Source organism: Pinus tabuliformis, chromosome 2_1 (genome assembly GCF_031772625.1).
Source record: "Pinus tabuliformis cultivar Carrire ecotype Pingquan chromosome 2_1, CPIR1, whole genome shotgun sequence".
NCBI classification, from domain to species: domain Eukaryota; kingdom Viridiplantae; phylum Streptophyta; class Pinopsida; order Pinales; family Pinaceae; genus Pinus; species Pinus tabuliformis.
Window position 1 is genome coordinate 560,663,538 of NC_142299.1, and position 7,114 is coordinate 560,670,651.

The following is a 7,114-nucleotide window of genomic DNA, read 5'->3' on the forward strand; positions in this document are numbered from 1 at the left end:
TTGGACTCACTCAACTCATCACATCTCTCTCTCTCTACAGCACAGTAAAGAGTCTCAACTCATCACATTTTCTCTCTCTCCAACGTAGTAAAGAGTCCCTTCTCTCCTACGCAGTAGGTGACTCTCTCTCACACAAGTGGAAGGAAGGATGCAGAATTTAGTGCTGCAACTACAGAACCAAAGTTTGACCAGCATTGACCAGAAGATCCCCTCCTTAGAACTGCGTTGTAGGTCCATCTAGACCTCCTCTGAAGGCCACACTTTTTGGTGGTGGAATTAAGTCGATCCGACGGTTGGTTTACAAGATATCGACTGCCCTAGTTTTGATGACGAGGCGCTAATGCTGATGTTGCCAATCTAGGGTTTGCTACTACTGATATAAATCAGATTTTTGTACTATTTCTCTCTGCTGAATTATTGAAGATAAAAGAAGATTTGATTAAAGGGTTTCCCCATATTGGGGTTTGTCCCTGGCTAGCTGCCACATCTTGTGTCTCTTGTCTTGGCTTGTTTTCTGTTGATTGTATAATGTTCTATCTGCACTTTACTTATGCACATGTGATTGCTAATCTGTGAATAATAATAAGAAAGAGAATTAAATTGCTCTAAGCATAGAACATACCATAAATTAACATGGTATCGGAGCTGAGGTGAAGACAAAGCCCGAGTAAGAGCAAGAGCAATCACCAAAGAAAAGATTGGCAAGGCTATCCTAAAAGAACTATGGGGTCCTCAACACTCTTCCCTACCGAAGACAAGCTCTGTGAGAAAACTGACTATCACGGATGGAAGATGTCTATCGATCTAACCTTAGAAGATCAACGAGTGTTGGACCATGTGAGAGGAAATATTGTTGAGCCTCCATCAAATGCACCCACTGCTGCGAGGAACAAATGGAAAACCGGTAAAGTCAAAACAAAGAAGATCATCCAGGACTCTATCGACAAGCGCTTGGTGGCCTACATCTCCAATCTGAACACCTCCAAGGAAATCTACGGTAGACTGGTGAATTTATTTAAAGTTAATGATGCAAATCAAGTTTTGTTTCTTAGAAATAAGCTAAAGGAAATTAAGAAGGGTAAAGATGAGAGTATGCAAGCATACTTCTTAAGGATCACCAAGATCAGGAACAATCTCCTATCTATTGGGGAGATTATTATCGATAGGGAAATGGCACTCACAACTCTTGGAGGATTAACATCCGAATGGTACGTGTTCAGGACTACTCTTTTGAACAATAATGTAATTCCTGGTTTCGAGGAATTAATGGCTAGATGCATTCAAGAAGAAACAAGGGTTGAAGAGCAAGAAATGCCCATGCCTAAAGTTCCTCCTGCTGCCTTTTCTTCTCATGCTAAGAAAAGAAATAATTCCGGGACTAAACCAAAAAGAAAGGCTGGACCTAAGGGTGGAAGAAAAGGACGATGTTGCATTTGCGATAAACCAGGACACTATGTGAAGGAGTTCCCTGATAGAAAGATCTCACACCGGGACAATGATCAAAATTCCTCTCATGGCAATCAAAGGAATGGGAAATCTAATAGCAAAGGTAAAAGGAGCGCTGGTAAACAAGGAAGAGGACAACCATTCAAGAAGGCTAGAAATTCCGGGTACGAATCTAACATTGTTGAAAATAAGCAGGATGAATATTATTTACCAGCTGTTCTATCTACCTCTGCTCCTTCAAACTCAATGGGAATTTGGCTCATTGATAGTGGTGCATCAAGGCACTTCACTGGTTACAAAGAAGTTCTTCATAATCTAATAGAGAAGGAAACTAACCTCGAAATTGTCCTTGGAGATAATATGAAATATCCCGTGAAAGGTGTAGGCAATGTCTCTCTTAAATTGAATCAATGAAATACGATCCACTTACAGGATGTATTATATGTACCTGACCTCAAGAAGAACCTGGTGTCCATCTTAGCAATGGAAGACAAAGGCTACAAGGTGACCTTCAGCGATGGCAAGGTACGTATATGGAAAAATAATGTTAAAGATGCCTTCACTCTTGGGTTTCGAGTTGATTCATTATATCAAGTTGGTGGAAGTCAGCTAGGTGTCATGTCTTGTGACACATCTGTTCAGTCTGAACTTTGGCATTGAAGGTTTGCCTACCTTCATTATAAAGCTCTACACGATGTAAGACAAATGGTAACAAGGATGCCCGAATTCCGAGTAGAGAAAGAAGGTGTATGTCCGGGATGTGCCGAAGGAAAGCTCGAAAGGGGACCATTCCCCTCAAGCCAAAGCAAGACCTCCGATATATTACAACTGGTTCACTCAGACATATCTGGTATGATGCCTGTGAACTCCTTGGGAGGATATTTATATTATATTACTTTTACAGATGACTATTCTCGAAAGACTTGGATATACTTCTTGAAAAAGAAGGATGAAGTGTTCTCTTGGTTTCGACACTTCAAAGCCCTGATCGAGAATCAAACCGAAAAGAAGATCAAGATCTTAAGGACTGATAATGGGATGAATATGAGTCTAACGAGTTTCATGACTTTTGTAAAGAGGCTGGCATCAAGAGGGAGACTACTACACCATATAATCCTGAACAGAATGGTGTAGCAGAAAGGAAGAACCATACCATTGTGGAAGTTGTCCGTGCCATGCTCCATGATCAAAGACTTCCGAAGTTTCTATGGGCCGAAGCTGCAAACACCGCTGTATATGTACAAAACCGATGCCCTCATCAAGCACTGGGTTCCAAGACTCCTAAAGAAATGTTCATCAGTAAGAAACCTGACGCATCTAATTTTAGAATTTTTGGAAGCCCTGTATATTTTCATGTGCCGAAATAGAAAAGGAATAAATTGGGTGCATCTGGAAAGAAAGGAATCTTCGTGGGCTATGGTGAAAATACTAAGGGCTATAGAATCTATGTTGCCAGTCAAAGGGAAGTCGTGATTAGTCATGATGTCACCTTTGATGAAGATATGGCCCTCAGCAAGGTGGAAAATCTTCCAACTTTAAGGAACTCTCAAGAAGCCGACACTTAGGAACCGAAAGAGAAAGATGATGAAATAATGCCTGATGTGGAAGAACCCATGGATCCTATTGATCAACCTAAGCCCTCCTCTTCTAGGAAGAGGCCCTCTTGGCTTAGGGGGCTACTCGATGATGTTGAATGACACACTGCACCCCGAGGAACCTTCCGTGAAAGTAAGAAACCCAACAGGTATCAGGGATACTTGACCATCATGAGCACGATCATACAAAATGAGCCTTCATCATTCTCAGATGCCGTCAAGCATCAAGTATGGAAGGATGCTATGACCGAAGAATATGAGTCTATTATGAAGAATGATGTCTGGGAAGTAGTTCCCAGACCCCAGGACAAGACAATTGTCACTTCTAAATGGCTTTATGACGAGATATTTGAACCTATTGCCAGATATACCACCATCTGCTCAATTATAGCCCTTGCGGCTTCACAATGATGGAATCTACATCAGATGGATGTCAAGACATCGTTCTTACATGGTTCGATCAAAGAAGAGGTCTACATGGAGCAGCTCGAAGGATTTGAGATTCATGATAAAAAATCTCATGTGTGCAGGTTGAAGAAAGCTCTCTATGGGCTGAAGCAAGCATCCCGAGCATGGTATGAAAGGATCGACAGCTACTTGATGAAGTTGGGATTCACTAGGAGTGAAGTCGACCTAACCTCTACTTCAAGGTTGAAGATGACAAGTCTCTCATACTGGTATTGTATGTGAATGACTTCTTATTAACAGGTGCAAACCCTCTCATTCACAAATGTAAGAGGGAGTTGGCTTCTGAATTTGACATAGAGGACCTAGGACTGATGCACTATTTCCTAGGACTTGAAGTCTGGTAGAAGCCAAGGGAAATTTTTCTATCTCAAGGAAGATATGCAGTGAAGATATTGGAAAGATTCGGTATGGTAGACTGCAAGCCTGTAACTACTTCGATGGAGCTTGACTTTAAGAAGCTAAGTGGTAGCGCTGCTGGACCTATTTTACGAAATGCCACTGAGTGTCATCAACTCATCGGAGCATTAATGTTCTTAGTGAACTCTTGTCCAGATATATGCTCCGCAGTCAACACGTTGAGTCAACATATGGTTGAACCTCACCACATACATTGGATTAGTGCCAAGAATCTATTGAGATATCTTCGTGGCACAATCACTTATGGGTTAAGATACACTGCCAGAGATGTGAGACTACTTGGATACACTGATGCTGATTAGGCAGGTAGTGTGGTAGATCGCAAAAGCACTTCCGGGTGTTGTTTCTCCTTGGGATCTGCTCCGATATCCTGGATGAGCAGAAAGCAGAAGTTGGTGGCCTTGAGCACCGTCGAAGTAGAATATATTGCTGCTAGCATGGCATCCTGTGAGGTAGTCTGGTTGCGGAAGCTCTTCAGTGAGCTGTTTGGATTTACACTGGATACCACCGTGATCCTATGTGACAACCAGAGTGGGATTCGTTTGTCAGAGGATCCTGTATTTCATGATCACTCCAAGCATATCAATATCAAGTACCACTTTATTCGAGATATGTTGCAGTGGGGAGCTATCAAGCTCCAACATATCGGTACAGATGAACAGGTCGCCGACATTCTGACAAAGCCCCTAGGAAAGGTCAAATTCTTGACTTTCCGAGAACGACTTGGTGTCGTTCAGAAATCCTCTAATGAGGGTCCTGTATGATATATTGAGCTTTGGGAGCTCCGAGGGGGCGCGGGGTACTTCTTGGAGCGACATATGACGACAGGGTAAAAGAATCAAAACCTTCCTTATATCACCCCGTGGCGACTATGTAGCAGGATGATTAGTTCTCCTGTGAGGTCTAGATGATGTGTTCTCCATGACAAATTGTAGCAGGATGATTAGTTCTCTTGTGAGGACGGGATTGATTAAGTTCTCCTGTCAAGGCATCCTACCCATGCAGTCAGGGAGTCATGGGAAGTACCTCTCATATGATCAATGAGCAGGGAAATGAAGTTAGGGACCATAGTAGTACCGATGGATGCATCGCTGTATCTACCGTACTCCCTATGCTAGGATGACCTTCATTGATCTGGGATCAATGATACTAGTCTGGGACTAGTGGTAGGAGTGGTACCTACTATGACCCTGACTTTGGGTCGGTTGAGACTAGTTTGGGACCGATGGTATGCACTCCGAGACTGACTTTGAGACAGTGGAGGATGATACTGGTCTGGGACCAGTGGTAGGAGTTGTACTCACTATGAAGCTGACTTCGGGTTGGTTGAGACTGGTCTGGGACCAGTGGTACATGCTCTGAGACTGACTTTGAGTTAGTATGATGCATCGTCGATCATTTCTTCTTCTTCATAATTCAGACAAAAGCAGAGCAAAACAAAACAAAGTAGATCAGAGTAGAACATAGCAGGGCAGTGCAGATCAGTACAGGGCAGAACAAGACAAAGCAGAACAGACAGAATAGAGCTGAGCAGGGCAAGGGTCAGGCTGTACAGGGCAGTGCATTTGATGGAAGAATAGTAGCGACTGACAGACAGCTTGAATATGGAGTTCTCCTTAGTTGAGAGGGAGTGTTAAAATTGGCAACTAGGGCCAAACTCCATGTGGGTCATCTTATTCATGGCTGATAATATTTTTATTAGACTCCTCTCGTCGAGAGGTATAGGATTGATCTAAAGATCATCCGATTCCGATAAGTATTTACAGAGATATGAATTTATTTTGATTATGGAATTATTATCAAGCCTACCAACAACTCATGTAGGCTCAGAAGCCCAACAGTCGCATCTATTCAAATATCAGCAGATGTGTATAAATATAGGACTTTTCCTCATTTGGACTCACTCAACTCATCACATCTCTCTCTCTCTCTCCAGCGTAGTAAAGAGTCTCTTCTCTCTTGCGCAATAGGTGACTCTCTCTCACACAGGTGGAAGGAAGGACATAGAATTTAGTGCTGCAACTGCAGAACCAAAGTTTGACCAACGTTGACCAGAAGATCCCCTCCTTAGAACTGCACTGTAGGTTCATTTGGACCTCCTTTGAAGGCCGCATTTTTTGGTGGTGGAATTAAGCCGATCCGACAGTCGGTCTGTGAGATATCGACTGCCCTAGTTTTGATGATGAAGCCGCTAATGCTGATTCTGCTGATCTAGGGTTTGCTACTACTGATATAAATCAAATTTTTGTACTATTTCTTTGTGCTGAATTATTGAAGATAAAAGAAGATTTGATCAAAGGGTTTCCCCATATTGGGGTTTGTCCTTGGCTAGCCGCCACATCTTGTGTCTCTTGTCTTGGCTTGTTTTTTGTTGATCATTTAATGTTCTATCTGCACTTTACTTATGCACATGTGATTGCTAATTTGTGAATAATAATAAGAAAGAGAAGTAAATTGCTCTAAGCATAGAACATACCATAAATTAACAATTTAGCCCCTTTTCACATCACACATGTTGACATATGAACTTATAGGGCTAGACATTGGCTTGGTTGAGGTAATTTATTTCTACGAGAAGAACCTTACCATGTTTTTTGGCTTATACCCTGCCTTTGGTGCTTCACTAGTCTTCATATATCTTGCACCCTAGGTAGTTACATGTGGGCATATGTACCTCTTAGCGTCATAGCTATTTCATCCACTTTGCCACTTTAAATGCCCTTTATTTTTTAATATGGAAATTTCTACCTTTTATTTTTGATGGTGTTAAAGCAATGTCAATATGCCCCTTGTTTTCTCGTGTCCTTGTCATGGAGTCAGTGTCACCTTCTACCCTCTTAAAGGTAAAACTCTAACATGACCATTGTCGGATTATAACCTATTTTGGTAGCGATGTTACCATTTTCACATCTTTCGCATCCTTCAAAATGCTGCAAAATGAAGACAACTCTTTTGTTAAATATAAGTTTTGTATTTGTTTCTCGAAGGCTGTTCTTGGCTGCGAAACTGCGCCGAGAAACCAACTCAACCAACTTTAGGTTCAAGTTGGTCCTTGAACTAGAGGGGGATCCCTCAAGTGTTAAAATTTAGCGTAGTTATTCACACTGAACACTTAGACTAGCTAATAAGATCAGAAAGCGTGAAGAGACACTCTCAACAGCTAAACAAAATACATACAAGAAATGTTT